The 18938-nt window shown below is 46.2% G+C and overlaps 1 protein-coding gene across 2 annotated transcripts in view; it reads left to right on the forward strand.

Moving 5' to 3' along the window:
- The window catches only part of LOC119970404 (E3 ubiquitin-protein ligase MARCHF3), a 103905-nt gene that overhangs the window by 17763 nt on the left and 67204 nt on the right, over positions 1 to 18938 (forward strand). The gene's annotated exons all lie outside the window — the stretch shown is intronic.

Here is an 18938-nt window from a genome sequence, read left to right on the forward strand (position 1 = left end):
CATCCCACATTATAGAATCAGAAAGAGCCATTCAGTCCATCAAGCCTATACTGACTCCTTGCCAATGTAATCCAAAATTAATCTCCCTGCCCTTGCTGTGTCTCATTCAGTTGGGCTCAGTTCGCTGCGCAGCCTACTTAGAATCAAAGGATCATGGGCTAAAGCCATCCTGGATTTATGCGCATCAAATAGTGCTGCAGTATCAAATGAAGGGGATATTGTTATATTAAGACGATATGCCATATTTTGGAAGGAATGTTTGACGAGGAAGTCCTTTGCTTGTTCCGTTGATCTATGAGACTTTAGGGTGCTATTTAAAGAACAGAATTATTTTGGTGTCTCAATATTGGTATTTGGTGCCATTCTTTCACTTTATTTATCTCCTTGCTGTTTGTGAAATCTTGCTGTGCACAAATTGGCTGCTGTGTTTTCCATTAAAATTAAAAGTGGACTGCATTTACATAGTGCTCTTTGTGACCATTGGATATCTAAGTACCTTGCAGTCAATCAAGTACTTCTGAAGTCTAGCCACTTTTGTAATATAGGAATGCAGCCAATTACCCTAACATGGGAAGGTTGATGGTACTTTCTCATGTCTGAATTTCCATTTGGGAAACGCGACGTAACCAAAGTCGTTTGTGCAGTCACCTCTTGCTATAAGCTCTTTCGTTGAGACTAGTCTTTTTCATACTCCACCTTCCACATGTTGCTTTTTCCTCAAGTACTTGTTATAATTCTTCTGGTTCATACTGTAATATCTATTTATTGTATGCCTTTCATAAGCCTCTGTTTATTCTAACCCTCTGTCCTTATTGAACGCTAGTCCTTTACATGCTCGTAGTCGAAACATATTTTGCCTGTACCTTATTGCATTTTCTATTTAACTATGACCCACTGCCAATCTGCGATCCTTTAAAGTAGCCACTGTTGAAAATACTGTGTCTTTGCCTCCATTCTCTCTGTCTCCATTCTATGTAAATCTGGATGTAAAGTAATCAATAGGATTTGGGATGATGGTTTGCACCTCATGCCAGTGATCGGGAAATTATACTTTCCTGTTGTAAGATACTGATGAGACCAATTTAACACGCAATAGCATGATTTATTTCTCAAAAGACAACAGATTCTGAGATGTCACAAAGCAATTTGTATTTAATGACAGGAGAGCGATCACATCATATCATCTTTGATCGTCAAGAATTAACTCCTCAATTGTTGCAACATATTCCTTTGTGACTCGAAGATACAAAGAACAGAGAAAAGTACAGCACAGGAACAGGCCCTTCGGTCCTCCAAGCTGATCATGATGCTCTTAACTAAAAAAAAAACCTCATGCCCTTACTCAGTCCATATCCCTCTGTTTCCTTCCTATTACCTGCTGAATTTTGGGGACTATTTAACTTTTTTAAAAATCTAGTGAAGGCTGGAGAGTTTAAAACATGTCTTTGGTTCACTGGTATTCCCTTTTTTTTTGATTGCGCTGAATATATTCTTCTGCATAATTGGCTCTGGGGGCCGGTGGAATTACAATATCTTTACAAATTGAAAATAGCCAATGATAACACTGGTTTAAAACAATAAACATTCTTCAAGCTGTACTGCATAAATGATTTGTGACAGCTAAGCTGATTACAGCTGTTTAACAACCATTATATAGTCAAGGGACTTTCAGATGCTACTGCATGTAAAACTATCATGGACACTTGCATAGCTGGAATACTTGAGTAATATGAGCAAAGCACAACTAGTCAGTGCAGATATGGCATGTGTTTTCTTTCTAGTTCAGTGAGTACTGAAAGGTTTTTTTTGTAGCACGAAGACAGCTGCCTTTGGATTAACTAATAAGAACTACTTAAATTTGTTCTGCAGAATGTGTTACATTGACAATAGAGATAACCCCATCTGTTTGAGTTCTCATTACTTTTTTTGTAGATGTGAATACTTCAGAAATGATTGGTTTGAAGCTGTTTGTTTCCCTAACTTGGTTAATTTTAATCCACTAATTGTGATTTCCAAGTCAGTGCAAGAGAGCACAAGCCAGAGCACATGCCCTTTAGCCATGTTTGAAGTTCTGGTAAAATACAAATAATACATTCTGTTAGATAGATGGATAGCTGGAAACTAATTGGGTTTACGAAATTAAGGATCTTCCGGTGACAGGGGTGTGCAGAGTATTTGCACATTGGGTGGCCCTTCACGTAAGACAACAAAATAGGTACTTGTCACCAAATTTAACCCACAAAATGGGACTAAAACATCCCCTCACCCTCGACGATAATATATTCATTAAACATGGCAGGAGGCTGCAGGGATACCCAAGAATTGAGGCAAGGGACAAAAAGCGGCGAGCAAGCGGGTCAGTGGACGCACGAGTCTGGGGGGGGTCCCCAGCCACCCCCCCAGAGTATGACACCGGCTACCCGAAAAGCAAGCCTTCCCCACCCCCAAAAGGCTGAGATAAAGGTGGCAATTTAGGTGGCAGAGGCACTAGCCGCCGTGCAGATGCCTCTCAATGGAGACTGAAGGCACAGGGAGAACGATTTGAGGAGCTGGAAAAGGCATCGACAGACCAGAGTGACCGAATCGTCGTCCTGGAGGCCGAATCCTACAGATTGATGGTGATGCGGGGGAGCCTGAAAGGAAAGGTGGAGGACCAAGAAAATCAGTCGAGGCAGCAGAACATCGAATAGTGGGCCTGCTAGAGGGATTCGAGGACAGGGAGCCGACCGACTATGTGGCCCAAATGCTGGGCAACCGAGTGGGGAGGGACAGCTTCCCCAAGCCGCCGGAGATCGACAGGGCTCACGGGTCGCTCCGACCAAAGCCCAAGGAGGGGGAGAATCATGGCCCTGATCTGCAGCAACCAGAGGTTCACACCAGCCATGTTTGATGCCACCTTAAAGAGGAGGGGGAGGGGGGTGGGCATCGACAATTAGACACTTTGACACTGAGAACTGACTAGCAACCCTAGAGGAACTGACTTGAGACTGGACTACCTAACAGAAACTAACTCCGACATCTACAGGTCAAGAACTTTCTCTGCAAGGAGACGACAGCTTACCCAAGAACCCAGAGAAACACAGTACTAGTGGTGCTACTGGAAGCGGACAATCTGGGGAGTGGAAACTGGGGGCCTATGTGAACGATTATTAGAAAGGACATGCTCCTCACTGGGTGAAACACAGGAAAAATGGGAGGAAGAGCTAGGGATAGAAATAGAATGGGGACTCTGGAGCGAAGCACTGAGCAGGGCCAACTCTACCTCCTCATGCGCAAGGCAAAATCTCATGCATCTAAAGTGGCGCACAGAGCACACCTCAAGAACCTGAATGAGCAGGTTCTTCCCGGAGGTTGAGGACAAATGTGAATGATGCCAGGGAGGTCCGGCCAACTACGCTCACATATTCTGGGTTTGGACATACTTGTCAGTTTTTGGACAGCCTCCTTTGTCCAAGGTTGAGGGGGTAAGGGTGGAGCCATAAGGGTGGACCCATTCCCAAGAGTGGCAGTTTTCGGGGTATCGAACTAGCCAGAACTATTCATGTGGAAGAGGGCCAACTCCCTTGCATTTGCTTCCCTAATCACCTGCTGAAGAATCCTACTCTGCTGGCAATCAGCAGCACCACCCACAACTGCAGACTGGCTGGCAGACCTGTCGGTATTTCTCCACCTGAAGAAGATCAAATTCGCTGTCAGAGTCGGAGGATGGCTTCTGCAAAGTATGTGTGGAGGCCATTCACCAACTTGTTCCAGGACCTGTTTGAGGCCAATAGAGCGATGGCAAGGGCGGGGCGGGGGGGGGTGCACACTCATGAGACTACAGGGAACCGACCGGGAAGAGGTGGATAGGCAGAGGGCAAGAGGGGAGTTTGAAAACGGCTGATACAGAAAGCAGGGTGCCTAGAACAAGGCCATAAGAACCCCAAAGAAATGCTCAAATAGGATGGGGTGGTGGTGGGGTGGGGGGGGGGGGGGGGAGAAAGGAGGAGGAGAGGCCAATCAACAAAAAGGGGTGGGGGAGAGGGAGAGTAAAGAGGGTTACACCGCACATACACACATAGTATAGTGCCCATTGTATAATCGACCCTGAACCAACAAAAGGGTGCCGGGCGTGTGGAGATGATCGATACAGAGGGCAGCACGGTAGCATAGTGGTTAGCGCAATTGCTTCACAGCTCCAGGGTCCCAGGTTCGATTCCCATCTGTGCAGAGTCTGCACATTCTCCCAGTGTGCGCGTGGGTTCCCACCGGGTGCTCCGGTTTCCTCCCACAGTCCAAAGATGTGCGGGTTAGGTGGATTGGCCATGCTAAATTGCCCTTAGTGTCCAAAAAGGCTTAGTGGGGGTTGCTGGGTTGTGGGGATAGGATAGATACATGGGCTTGAGTGGGTTGCTCTTTGTAAGGACCGGTGCAGACTCGGTGGGCCGAATGGCCTCCTTCTGCACTGTAAATTCTATGAAGTGACTATATGACGCATATACCCTTGATTTTTTTTAAATTTAAAGTCCCCAATTAGTTTTTTCCAATTATGGGGCAATTTAACATGGCCAATCCACCTACCCTGCACATCTTTGGGTTGTGGGGGTGAGGTGCCGGAATGTGGCGACTAGGGGCTTTTCACAGTAACTTCATTTGAAGCCTACTTGTGACAATAAGTGATTTTCATTTCATTTCATGTGCAAACTCCACACTGACAGTGACCCGGGGCCAGGATCGAACTCGGGTCCTCAGTGGTGTGAGGCAGTAGTGCTAACCACTACACCGCCATGCCACCTCCTGCACATACTCTTTTTGAACGTACAGTGTATTAAATGTAAAAACCGCAATGAAAACATTTTTAAAGGTTTGCGAAATTAAGGTGCTTTTTTCATGTATTGGCTAAATTGAACCGTTCGTTCTTAAATCATTTTTTAAATAAAAACTGCCCAGGTTCCTATTCCATAAGTTCTTCCTCGCAAGTTTAAAACAAAATGGCAGAGTGTAAAGTAATAAGAATTGAAGTTTTTTGATAACATGTACGAGTTAGTTTCAAACCAATGTTTAGTTTACATTTAAAGTTAGAATAAGTGAAAAATTGGCAACAGCAGCTAGCAGTTGTCTCATCTTGTGTTCTCATAAAACTGTAGCCATCTGTCGTGACTAGGGCTGTGACTTAATGGTTGTAGGAAGTACTCTGTTTACCACTTGCATTCCAGAAACGTAACCAAAAATATAAATCTGTTCCTTTATTGTTGAACTGTTTTCTGGAAGAGACAAAATCTTGCAAGGAAGAATTGTAAAAACGCTAAATTGATTACTGAAGCCTCCACTTGGAATTTTGCATCTTTGCTATCTGTAATGGTATATAAAAGATCCCATGGCCCTGTTTGAAGATGCATAAAGACTCCTTGTTTCCTGGCAAAAATTGATCACCTAATGTTTCTGCAACCTTGCTGTGGCGCTGATTGGGTGTCCTGTTGGTTTAAGTGAATGTGACCACGTTTCAATATAGCCGTGAAGTGCTTTGGGAAGTTCTTAACACAATTCCTATATCAGCCAATTTATTTTAAAATAGAAATGCTTTTCTTCACTCACCACTTATTACATAAGCACCAATATGTGCGAGGAGTGTAGAGATGTTGGCAAATCTCAAGGAGATCATTGAAAATGTAGATTCCTGGCTGTTCCTCTATTGGGTGGCCTAATAATTCTGGTGCATTTATTTTGTGGTGAGGTGAATTGCTGTCACCAGGTTTAATGCCAATATTTAACAATTACATATTTTAAAAACTGGTTTGAATATAATGTTCACAAGGGTGACACGGAAGCACAGTGGTTGGCATTGTTGCTTCACAATGCCAGGGACCTGGATTTGATTCTCGGCTTGGGTCACTGTCTGTGCGGAGTCTGCACATCCCCGTGTCTGGGTGGGTTTCCTCTCACAATCCAAAGATATGCAGGTTAGGTGGATTGGCCATGCTAAATTGCCCCTTGGTGTCCAAAAAAAGGTTAGATGGGGATAGGGTGGTGGTGTGGGCTTAGGTAGGGTGCTCTTTCCAAGGGCCGATGCAGACTCATTCGAATGACCTGCTTCTGCACTGTAAATTCTGTGATTCTATGATAACTAGTATGCAGAACATAAAACAGTATAGCACAGAACAGGCCCTTCGGCCCTCGATGTTGTGCCGAGCTTTATCCGAAACCAAGATCAAGCTATCCCACTCCCTGTCATTCTGGTGTTCTCCATGTGCCTTACCTTAATTACCAGGGTCATTCCTATTCCAATAACCGCTTGAAAGTTCCTAAAGTGTCCGACTCCACTATCGCAGCAGGCAGTCCATTCCACACCCTAACCACTCTGAGTAAAGAATCTACCTCGGACATCCCTCCTATGTACAGGTTAGGTGGATTAGCCATGGTCAATGGTTAACCCCGTCAATAGGTTACAGGGATAGGTTGGGGGAGTGGTGTCTCTGTAGAATGCTCTTTCAGAGGCATGGTCAATGCGCGGGGTTACAGGGATAGGTTGGGGGAGTGGGCCTCTGTAGAATGCTCTTTCGGAGGCATGGTCAATGCGCGGGGTTACAGGGATAGGGTGGGGGAGTGGGCCGCTGTAGAATGCTCTTTCGGAGGCATGGTCAATGCGCGGGGTTACAGGGATAGGGTGGGGGAGTGGGCCGCTGTAGAATGCTCTTTCGGAGACATGGTCAATGCGCGGGGTTACAGGGATAGGGTGGGGCAGTGGGCCTCTGTAGAATGCTCTTTCGGAGGCATGGTCAATGCACGGGGTTACAGGGATAGGTTGGGGGAGTGGGTCTCTGTAGAATGCTCTTTCGGAGGCATGGTCAATGCGCGGGGTTACAGGGATAGGTTGGGGGAGTGGGTCTCTGTAGAATGCTCTTTCGGAGGCATGGTCAATGCGCGGGGTTACAGGGATAGGTTGGGGGAGTGGGTCTCTGTAGAATGCTCTTTCGGAGGGTCAGTGCTGACTTGATCCAAATGGATTGTAGGAATTCCAATGGGGCTAAGGATGATTGATCAGAGGACACAATCCTGAGGAACTAAGATAATTGATCTTCAATAACCAGAATCACCTATTGTCCTTTGTGCCAGGTATGACTCCGATCAGCGGAGGATTTCCCCTGATTCCCAACGACGCCGGTTAACAATAATCTTTATTTTCACAAGTAGGCTTGCGTTGCAATGAGGTTACTGTGAAAATCCCCTCGTCGCCACATTCCAGCGCCTGTTCAGGTTCACACACGGAGAATTCAGAATGTCCAATTCACCTAACAAGCACGTCTTTCGGGACTTGTGGGAGAAACCCGGAGCACCCGGAGGAAACCTACGCAGACACTGAGAGAATCCGCACAGACAGTGACCCAAGCAGGGAATTGAACCTGGAACACACTGTCAAACTGCAGATGCTGGAAAACAGAAATAAAAATAAAAAATGCTGGAAATGCTCAGCAGGTCAGGCCCCATCTGTGGAAAGAGGAATACTTTTAAGGTTTCAGGTCAAAGATTTCTCATCAGAATTTGAAATTTAGAGATGTAACCGGTTTTAAGTGTGTGCAAAAGCAGGGGAAGTGGAGGAAAGAACAAAAGGGAAGGTGTAGGTTGAAAATCAGAAAAGGTCAAGTGACAAAAGGAATGATTGTGCAAGGAAGAAAAGGGAAGCTAAATGGAACAAATAAAGAAACAAAAGATGCTTCTGGAGGTAGTATGAATCTCAAAACATTGTCAATCGCTGCTGCCTGAAAATAAGGGAGTGGTGGTTATGATCTGAAATATCAAATGTTCAATCCGGAAAGTTGTAAAGTCCCTAATCAAAAGATAAGTGCCATTGCTCCAGCCTTTGTTGAGTTTCATTACAATAGTGCAGGGGACACATGCCAGTGAGGTCAGTGGGAGTGGGGCAGGCAATTTGGGTTATAGTTGCAGAATAAATCGTCTCTCTAAGTGAGCAGTCAGACCAACATTTGGTCTTTGCAATGTAGAGGAGATCGCACAGTTCAGTGAATCCAGCATACCAAATTGAAAGGAAGACTAATTACTTACTGTTTTACTTGAAAGGAATGTTTGAGACTCAGGATAGTGGGACGGGAGATGGTGACGACAAGGATGATGGGAAGGGAGATGGTGATGACGGGGATGGTGGGAAGAGGGATGGTGACAACAGGGCAGGTATTGCATCTCCTATATTTGCACAGGTAAAGTACTGTGGCAAGTGTTGAGGGGGAGTTGAGGAGAGGTCCCTTCTGAATTATGGAAGGGGAAGACATGTGTGGTCATGTAATGCTGGAGATGACTAATATTGTGAGGATTGTTTGTTGCATTTGGAAGTTAGTGGGGGGAGGGATGAAGGGCAAGAGGAGCGCCTAATGTAGTTCGGGGAGAGAGTCGAAGTGTTGGCGGTGAAACTGACAACAGTCCAGTACCCTGTCTGTCACGGTCAAGGTGTAATCCAGAATTGACAAAGCAAGACCGATCAGAACTGATAGAAAAGACATGAAGGAGGTGGAGAATATTAATTGAGACTATCCTGGAGGGAATGGTCCCTACGAAATGCTGACATTAGAAGTGAGGGGAAGATGTGTTTGGTGGTGGCATTAGCTGGAGTTGGTTGAACTGGTGGAGGATGATCGTTTGAATATGGAGGCTGATGGGTGATTACGGAGGCTGATGGGGTGAAAAGTGAGGACAAGAGGGTGCTTATCCTGGTTCTGGGAGGGAGGGGAGGGGAAGAGGTGAGAGCTGAGTTGTGGGGGATGGGGTTCTCAACCGTCCCTGACCTATCAACCACAGTCGGTGGAAAACCATCATTAAGGAAAACATGTTAGCACCATTTTGGAAAGTGGCATCATCGGAACAGATGTGACGGAGAGCGGAGGAACTGAGAATGGGATGGAGTCCTTGCAGGATGTGGGGTGAAGAGCTATAGTTGAGGTAGCTGTAGGAGTCGATAGACTTGTAATGGATACTAGTGGAGAGTCTATCCCCAGAAATGGAGATGGGGGAGGGAAGTTTTGGAGATGGACCACCGAGATTGAAGGTTCAAGCGAGGATATGGATCGGCACCAAAATCGTCGTCAATGTACTGATAAAAGTTTTGGGAGAGGGCCCCAAGCAGAACTGGAACAAGCAGAGTCGGGTAAAACTGGGTCCCATAGTGGCACCCATAGCCACACCTTTTTGTTTGGAGGAAGTGAGACAAATTGAAAGAGAAATTGTTCAGTGAGAGGACAAGTTCAGCCAGACGGAGCAGAATGGTGGTGGATGGAGATTGTTCAGGCCTCTGTTTGAGAAAGAAGCGGAGAGCCCTCAGACCATCCTGGTGGAGAATGGAAGTATAGAGGGACTGGATATCCATAGTAAAGAGGAGGTGGTTAAGGCCAAGGAACTGGAAATTGTTGATATGATGTAGGGCATCAGAGGAATTGCAGATGTAGGCGAGAGGGACAAAACAAGAAGAGAGAGGATGAAATAAAGATGGGAAGAGTTCAGTGGGGCACGATGGACCTATCGGGACAGTCCTGTTTGTGGAATTTTAGAAGTGGATAGAAGCGGGCTGTCTGGGATTGGGAGACAGGTTGAAAGCTGTGGAGGGATGACCTCCAGAAGAGATGAGGTCAGTGACAGTCCTGGAAACCATAGCCTATTGCTCGTTGGCGGGGTCATGGTCCAGGGGGAGGTAGGAGAAAGTGTCTGAGAGTTGGCGCTCACCATCTGAGGTGAAGGTCAGTACACTAGACAACAGCACCACACTTGTCAGGTGGTTTGATAACAAAGTCGTGTTGGACCTGTTGTGACATTATAGAAATGTTCAGTATACAAAGAGTTAATGTCATGTTACAATTTACCGCTAGGTGGAGCTAAATGCGGTACTGCATAAAGCACGGACTCAGGCTTCTGGGAGAGGGAAGACTGGAATAGAGTGCATGGGAGAGATCTAGAGAGGATAGAGTACAGTTAGAGTGTAGACTAGTGTTAGTAGAGTATTGTTTACTATAGGATGGTCAAGCTTCATATTAGTGTAAATAAAAGTTAGCTTTGTTTATGAACTTGGCTTCTGTGGTCTTTGAACACTACGACATCCATCCTGATAACATAATCACAAAGAACACCGCACCAATGAGAGCAGAATGCAGCAAGTTCAAAAGGAGACAGGTTAGAACGGCTGAGAGGAGCAGACAAATCGTGACTTGTTGATGTCATGCTGACAGTTCGTCTTGAAAAGATCAAGAGCAGGTAAGCGGGTAGAGAGAGAATGCTGGAGGCGGGCGAAAAGCTCTGTGGGGGTGGGTGGAAGAAGACTCCTGCCCGACTCTTCGACACCAAAGCAGTCGATGGCCATATGTAGTAAAAACCGACCACAGTCAAGTTGAGGTGATGAGCAGCAAATAAAACGCATGCCACACAAGTGCTGAGCAATAATTATCTCCAATTATAGAGAATCTACTTACATCCTCTTAATGTTCAACATCATTACCATCATTGATACCCCCACCATCATCAACATCCTGGGGATTACCATTGACCAGAAGAGTAACTGAATAGGTTATATCAATACGGTGTATAAGAGCTGATCAAAGGCTGCACCTCCTGAGGTGATTAACTCCCTCCCTGTTCACCATCTATAATACACCAGCGAAAAGACTGATGGGAATACTCTCAACTTCCCTGGATGATTGCCACTCCAATAATACACAAAGCTTGGCACCATCCAAGCCCAAGAAAATCTGCTTGATGGACACCCAACCACCAACCTAAAACAGTCACTCCCACCATCACCAACTCACAGTATGTAATACTATCACTATCTACAAGGTGCACTGCAGTAACTCACTTGAGCCTCTTCTGCAGCACCTTGCAAATCTGTGACCTCTACCACCAAGAAGGACAATGGATGCAGACACATGGGAACACCTCACATCCAGGTTCTTCTCCAAGTAAAGTACCATTCTGACTTCAGATATTCTTTCACTGTTAGCAAATCAAAATCCAAGAAATCCCTCCTTTTGGGGAAAGGAGGGTGTGATTATAGCTACGCCAAATGGACCACAGCGGTTCAAGAAGACAGCTCATCACCGCCTTCTCAAGAGCAGTTCAGGTTGAACAGTAAATGTTGGCCTTGCCAGCAGTGCTAACATTCCATGAAAGAATTTAAGAAATACACAAAGACACCCAGGTTCCTCTGAATGCAAACATTTTCCTGACTCATAATTGAGGATTTGTTTGATAGCGAAACTGTTTCCACTAGCAAGTGAATCAATAACCAGAGGTACTAAATTTAAAATAATTGGCGAAGGAAATGAAGGAGAAATTAGGATTTTTTATAACCCTAGTGTTATTATCTTCGATGCACTGACTGAAAGAATGTGGAATCGGATTCCAAAAAACTGTGTACATGAAGTGGGCCAATTTGCAGGGAGGTTTATGGGGGGGAAAGCTGGTGTGTAGGATTAAACTGAACAGCTCTTTCAAAGATAAAATAAAAACAAAGTGAAATAGAAAGAAAAGCAGTCATGGTAACTGTTGGGAGTCAGTGGATATGTAATATATTGGTGGATATTTTTCCAAAATGGAGATCGGTTGAGGAAGGGAAATTAAGACACTGACATGGGGAAGGGTGGAAATGGAGGCAATTCCAAGTGAGAACAAAAAACAACACAGATACAAGAAGGTAAGCGAGGGGATTGAGTAGGACTAGAATAGTCGATGTTCCATATAATCCTGCACAGGCAGCCATATTGGTTCCCAAAACATCTTTTATTTGGCAAAAGTGAATGGAGTTGAAGAAGTTGTTCAAGCTGAACAATTTCAGTCCAGTGGAAAAGATTGGATTAGTGAGAAGTGATGTATTTTCTGCTCTGTAACTATTCTGACTTCTCCCCTTCACTGTAAATGGCCAAATAGCAAGATCCTGAATTAAATAGTTTAGAGCTCACTAAGGGTGGAAGCTGTTGAGAATTAATGGCCTGTTGCGGAATATCTGATTTACTTGTGGGTAACATTGTTTTTAAATTTCCCTGTTGCAACATGGTTCCTAGGACCTACATTTAAAATCACGCAAATTAACAGTAAAAGTATACCATCCCACTCCTCACTGGACAGTGAAAAGTTCAGATGGTGCAAAAGAGTTGATAGTTGGCTCTTTCTAACATTAAGTGATGATGCGTGACCCAGTGGATGTTCTTTTAACAAAGTTCAAGTTTAAAACTCAAATAAATATACTTTGCACTACATTTGAGGGATACCTTACAACCAGTGCAAAGCCAAAGTTACCATATCTAGTCTTTGTCTTTCACATGAGATACTGATTTCGCGACAATTATAACGTGATGCTCATCACTGAACTCGAAACTGCTTTGTAGCAACACAATACGAGGTGTAACTATAGAATCTATTTTTAAAACCACATTAATCAAATGTGCGCATTTTCAATGTCAATTTTCTACAATAGAAAGAGTTCTGAGTAATGCTGGTTGTAAACTGCGACCCTTGCATGTCTACAAAACACCTTACTCGTTGCACATGGATTATAGATGAAATATTGTACACACTTCATTCCATTTGCCTGTTGCTACACAGAAGGCATTATTGTTGTCTGGCTTGTTGAGTGTGCAGATTTAGAACTATTGAGTGGTATAAAGTCTATCTCCTTCATCAAGAAGCTAACTTTCAAGAAAAGATTTTGGGAATGTGGCTCACTTTTTACTTGTGGAAGAAAATAATGCATCTTCTAAAGATGTAAACTTAGTGCAAACTGCAAAATTTACATTGTTTTTTATTCCTCTCATAATATTGTGCCACTATTTGAATGAAGAGGAAGTGTTGTTATTATAGTGTGGTTTAGTGTTAGATGTTTTTGACAAAGTACACAGGAAATCTTGTAGGGTGTTTGCATTGCAAATGTGTCAGCTTTGTGTTTCATAGTAAGTATATTTGTTCAGATTTTTAGATACAGACATCACATGCGATTTAATATTGTTTTGTTGACTGACTTGAACTAATCACAAAAATCTCTCGTTGGAGACTTCTAAAGCTACAACTGCTTCCATATTACTGTTTAAATCTCTTCAAATAGTTCCTAAACTTAGATCCATTGTTTGCACGCACTGGGTTGTAAAACAGTACGTCAGCAATTCTGTACACTAGCAGCATATTTTGAGTAATAGTTTTGCGTTGTTAACTATGAATAGTTCAATTTGGCAGGAAAATAAAAACCAGATGTTAACTGAGATTAATTACCTCTACCTATATGTTTCTGCTCCTTTGCAGAAGAAGTGGTGGCAGTTTAGTTTCTACAGGGAAGGCCTGAATTTATTTCTTGACTAAAACCATTCATCGTATTTCTGTCGAGATGTGACTATTGATGAAAGAAGGAACTTGTATTTATTTTGTGCCTAACAAGGTCACCAGTATGTTCTGTGTACCCGAGCAGGCGCTGGAGTGTGGCAACTAGGGGATTTTCACAGTAACTTTGTTGCAGTGTTAATGTAAGCCTACTTGTGACAATAATAAATATTATTATGTTCAGTACAATTGATGAAGTACTTTTGAAGCTTAATCAGTTGGACAGTTGGAAATGCAGCCTCCAATTTACACTTATTTTCCAGCATTTGTAGCCCATCCCTAATTGCCCTTGAGAAGGTGGTAGTGAGCTGCTTTCTTGAACTGCTGCAGTCCATGTGGTGTAGGTACATCCACAGTGTTGTTGGGAGGGAGCTCCAGGATTTTGACCCAGTCATAGTGAAGGAACAGCAGTATAGTGCCAGTCAAGATGGTGTGTGGCTTGGAGGGGAACTTGGAGGTGTCATCATGAATCTGTTTTAACTAGCGCCATGCAAACTTTTACATACACTCCAGAGGAGGATAGTTAGGTTCTCTGTTTAACTTCTCATCCAAAAGATGGCACCTCCAGTGCAGCACTCCCTCAGTAGTGCAAATGTTACCATTGAGCTGTGGTTGGCACTTGTACCTACTCACCAGTTATTCAGTTATTATTTGAAGTATTTATGTGTTTTTGCATGATGCACTCTCTTCAGGGGTAATTCGAATTCAGAAATTATGCATATTAAGCAGATCAGGTTGATGTCCTGTTTGAGTCCTGGTGTTGTTAGTCCAGGCTTCAAAATTTGCAACATGTGATTGAGGAGCAGAATTTGGCCATTCAGCCCATCGATTCTGTATTGCCATTCAATCATGGCTGATATGTTTCTCCTGCCTTCTCCCAATAACCGCTGATTCCCTTATTAAAGCAAGAACCTATCTATCTCTGCTTAAAGACACTCAAGTGATTTGGCCTGCACAGCTGTCTGCGGCAAAGAATTCCACGGATTCACCATCCTCTGGCTGAAGAAATTCCTCCTCATCTCGGTTTTAAAGGATCGTCCCTTCAGTCTGAGGCAGTGCCCTCTGGTTCCAGGTTTTCCTACTAGTGGAAACAACATCCTCTCCATGTCCTCTCTATCCAGACCCCTCGTTATCCTGTTAGTTTGAAGAAGATCCCCCCCTCATTCTTCTAAACTCCAACGAGTACAGACCCAGAGTCCTCGATCGCCCCTCGTATGATGAGCTCTTCATCCAGGAATCATTCATGGGAACCTGCTCTGGAACCTTTCCAAGATCAACAGACCCTTCCTTAGATACGGGACCCAAAACTGCTCACAGTACTCCAAATGAGGTCTGACCAGAGCCTTGTACAGCCTCCGATGTACATTCCCCCCCCCCCCCCCCCCCCCCAATACTACCTGTCCTGCATATTTTTGCATCATCTGCAAACTTGGCAACAGTGCCCTCAGTTCCTCCTTTCAGATCAATAAAGTATATTGTGAAAAGTTGGGATCCCAAAATCGATCACTGAGGCTCACCGGCTGCCATCCTGAAAAAGACCGCTTTAACCCCACTCTGCCTTCTGTCAGTCAGCCAATCCTCTATCCATGTCAGTACGTTACCATTAATACCATGGGCTCTTAAACGTATTTAACAGCCTCCTATATGGCACCTTGTCAAAGGCAATAGATCATGTCCACTAATTCTCCTTTGTCTAACTTCCTTGTTACCTCAACAGATTGTCAGACATGACTTACCCTTGATAGGGTAATGATTAGGATGGCACAGTAGTTAGCACTACTGCCTCACAGCTCCAGGGTCCCGGGTTCAATTCCGGATTTGGGTAACTGTGGAGTTTGCACGTTCTCCCCATGTCTGCGTGCGTTTCCTCAGGGTACTGCGGTTTCCTCCCACAGTCCAATGATGTGGAGGTTAGGTGTATTGGCCATGCTCAAATTGCCCCTTGGGTTAGGTGGGGTAACGGGAATAAGGTGGCGGCGTGGGCTTCGGCAGGGTGCTCTTTCCAAGGGCCGGTGCAGACTCAATGGGCTGAATAACTTCCTTCTGCACTAACTTCTATGATTATTCTATGCTTGATAAAGCCATGCTGACTCAGTCCTATTTTATCATGCACTTCCAAGTACTCCATAATCTCACCTTTGGTAAGATTTTGACCAAAATCTATACTTTCCTGTCTTCTGCCTTCCTCTCTCTTACAGGGATGTTGCTGGTGGGTAGCATAGTGGTTAGAACAGTTGCTTCACAGCTCCTGGATCCCAGGTTCAATTCCCGGCTTGGGTCACTGTCTGTGTGGAGTCTGCATGTTCTCCCCGTGTCTGCGTGGGTTTCTTCCGGGTGCTCCAATTTCTTCCCACAGTCCAAAGCTCTGTAGGTTAGGTGGATTACCCTTCGTGTCCAAAAAGGTTGGGTGGGGTTACTGGGTTAAGGGGATAGAGTGATTGTGGAGGCTTGGGTAGGGTGCTCTTTCCAAGGGCCGGTGCAGACTCGATGGGCCGAATGGCCTCCTTCTGCATTATAAATTCTATCATAGAACATCGTGCAGAAGGATGCCATTCAGCCCATCGTGTCTGCATCGACCCACTAAAGCCCTCACTTGCACCTTATCCCCGTAACCCAATAACCCCTCCTAACCTTTTTGGACACTTAAGGGCAATTTAGCATGGCCAATCCACCTAATGTGCACATCTTTGGATAGCGGGAGGAAACCGGAGCACCCGGAGGAAACCCACGCAGACACTGGGAGAACGTGCAGACTCCGCACAGACAGTGACCCAGCGGGGAATCGAACCTGGGACCCACCCTGTGAAGCCACAGTGCTTTCCACTTGTGCTACCGTGCTGCCTATGATTCTTGATTAGCCATTTTCCAGTCCTTTGTGACCCTCCCCGCCTCCAGTGATTCCTGAAAGGTCGCCATCAATGCCTCCACTAACCCTGACATGTAGTCCATTTTGGACCAGATGATTTATCCACCATCAGACCTCTCAGTTTCTCCAGAACTGTCTCTTTGGTGATGGCCACGACACTCACCTCTGCCCCCTGATTCTCCTGAAGTTCTGGTATCCTGCTGGTGCCTTCCTCCATGGAAGACTGATGCAAAGTGCCTATTCGGTTCCTCTAACATTTCTTTGTTTCCTATTACTACTTCTCTAGCCTCATTTTCCAGAGGTCCAATGTCAATTATTGTCTCTTAACCTTTCATATATTGAAAAAAACTCGTTATCTTTTTATTTTACTAGCCAGCTCATCGTATCTCCCCTTATTTAGTTGTCCTCTGTTCGGTTTTAAAGGCTTCCCAATAATCCTTGCCACCTTGTTTGCTTTTTTGGTTGGTTTTATGCAAATCACTTTTGCAGGGAGTGGGGGGGCTATCTAGTTGGCATAGTCCACGTAGGTACTGACAACATAGGTAGAACAAGGTCAGGTTCTGCTAAGGGAGTCTGAACATCTAGGAGGTAAATTTAAAAAGCCGAACCAAAAAGGTAATAATAATCTCTGTATTACTACCTGAGCCTCGAGCTAATTGACATAGGGTCAATAAGATTGAGGTAAATGCGTGGTGTGGGAGAAATGGGTTTAAATTCATGGGATATTAGCACCAGTACTGGGAAAGAGGGAACCTGTTCCGATGTGAGAGTCTTTATCTGAATCACTGACCTTCCCAGCCTGCTGTTCAAATCTCCTCCACTCTGGTCAGTGAATCTGTGAAATCACTGACCTTCCCAAGGTAGGGGGAAGGAGGAGGAGAATGCAGTGGGGGCAGAGAGCAGGGGCAGGAGGAGGAGAATGCAGTGGGGGCAGAGAGCAGGGGCAGGAGGAGGGGAATGCAGTGGGGGCAGAGAGCAGGGGCAGGAGGAGGGGAATGCAGTGGGGGCAGAGAGCAGGGGAAGGAGGAGGAGAATGCAGTGGGGGCAGAGAGCAGGGGCAGGAGGAGGGGAATGCAGTGGGGGCAGAGAGCAGGGGCAGGAGGAGGAGAATGCAGTGGGGGCAGAGAGCAGGGGCAGGAGGAGGGGAATGCAGTGGGGGCAGGAGGAGGAGAATGCAGTGGGGGCAGAGAGCAGGGGCAGGAGGAGGAGAATGCAGTGGGGGCAGAGAGCAGGGACAGGAGGAGGGGAATGCAGTGGGGGCAGAGAGCAGGGGCAGGAGGAGGGGAATGCAGTGGGGGCAGAGAGCAGGGGCAGGAGGAGGGGAATGCAGTGGGGGCAGAGAGCAGGGGCAGGAGGAGGAGAATGCAGTGGGGGCAGAGAGCAGGGGCAGGAGGAGGGGAATGCAGTGGGGGCAGGAGGAGGAGAATGCAGTGGGGGCAGAGAGCAGGGGCAGGAGGAGGAGAATGCAGTGGGGGCAGAGAGCAGGGGCAGGAGGAGGAGAATGCAGTGGGGGCAGAGAGCAGGGACAGGAGGAGGAGAATGCAGTGGGGGCAGAGGTGGGGAGGAAGAAGAGCAGGCAGAGGGGGGGAAGAGGAGGAGAATGCAGCGGGGGCAGAGAGCGGGGGTGATGCACTATCAATTACTACGAAGGCGAGAGTAGTGAATAATCGAGGCTTAGTGAGCTGAGATGTGTGGCCTCCTGCAGCTGTTACCAGAATGGGAGCAGCTCTGGTGAGCACACACATTTATACGCTGCCTACTGGGCGGAGTCAGCAGGCAGGGATCTACCCCTGTACCTCTAGTACAGGGGCCTTACTGTAATACATCTAATATACAGTTATTTACAATTACTACATCTAATACACAGTTAGTGGTGACCACCACATTCACTCCCTGTTTTTAAAAAAAAAAAGAGTCCAGCGGGGGTGATGGAAAAATTTACAGTTCAGACAAAATTTACAAGTTCAGGCGAAATTTACAGGTTCAGTCGGTCGGCTGCCTTGATCCTCCACTGGGATCGCCTTGGTCCCGGTGGTGATGCGGGCACCGACTTGGTCGCCGGTGACTCCGGGAGCATGTTGTCCTCATCTTCATCCCCGGGTGGAACCAGTGGGAGGACGGATCGTCCTGGGTGGGGGCTGTGGTGAGGTGCCCTGGGGGGAGGGGGAGTGGTGCCGGGGCACTCTGAGGGTGTGTGTCGGGTGGTGGGCCGTGGGTGGGGATCCAGCTGGTGCCAGGTCCCGTAGGGAGACTGTGTCCTGGCGCCCGTTGGGGTATGCCAAGTAGGCATACTGCGGATTCGCGTGCAGTAGTTGTACGCTTTCGACCAATGGGTCCGACTTATGGGTCCGCACGTGTTTGCGAAGGAGGATGGGTCCAGGAGCTGCCAGCCATGTTGGGAGCAAAACTCCAGAGGTGGACTTCCTGGGGAAGGCAAGGAGACGTTCATGAGGGTTTCGTTAGTTGCAGTGCAGAGTAGTGATCGGATGGAGTAAAGCGCATCGGGGAGGACCCCCTGCCAGCGGGAGATCGGGAGATATTTGGACCATAGGGCCAGCAGGACGGCCTTCCAGACTGTCCCATTCTCCCTCTCCACCTGCCCATTTCCCCGGGGGTTGTAGCTGGTCGTCCTGCTCGAGGCGATGCCCTTGCTGAGCAGGAACTGATGCAGCTCATCGCTCATAAAGAAGGATCCCCGGTCGCTGTGGATGCAAGTGGGGAAACCGAACAGGGC

This window comes from Scyliorhinus canicula, chromosome 8, assembly GCF_902713615.1.
Source record: "Scyliorhinus canicula chromosome 8, sScyCan1.1, whole genome shotgun sequence".
In the NCBI taxonomy this organism is placed as follows: domain Eukaryota; kingdom Metazoa; phylum Chordata; class Chondrichthyes; order Carcharhiniformes; family Scyliorhinidae; genus Scyliorhinus; species Scyliorhinus canicula.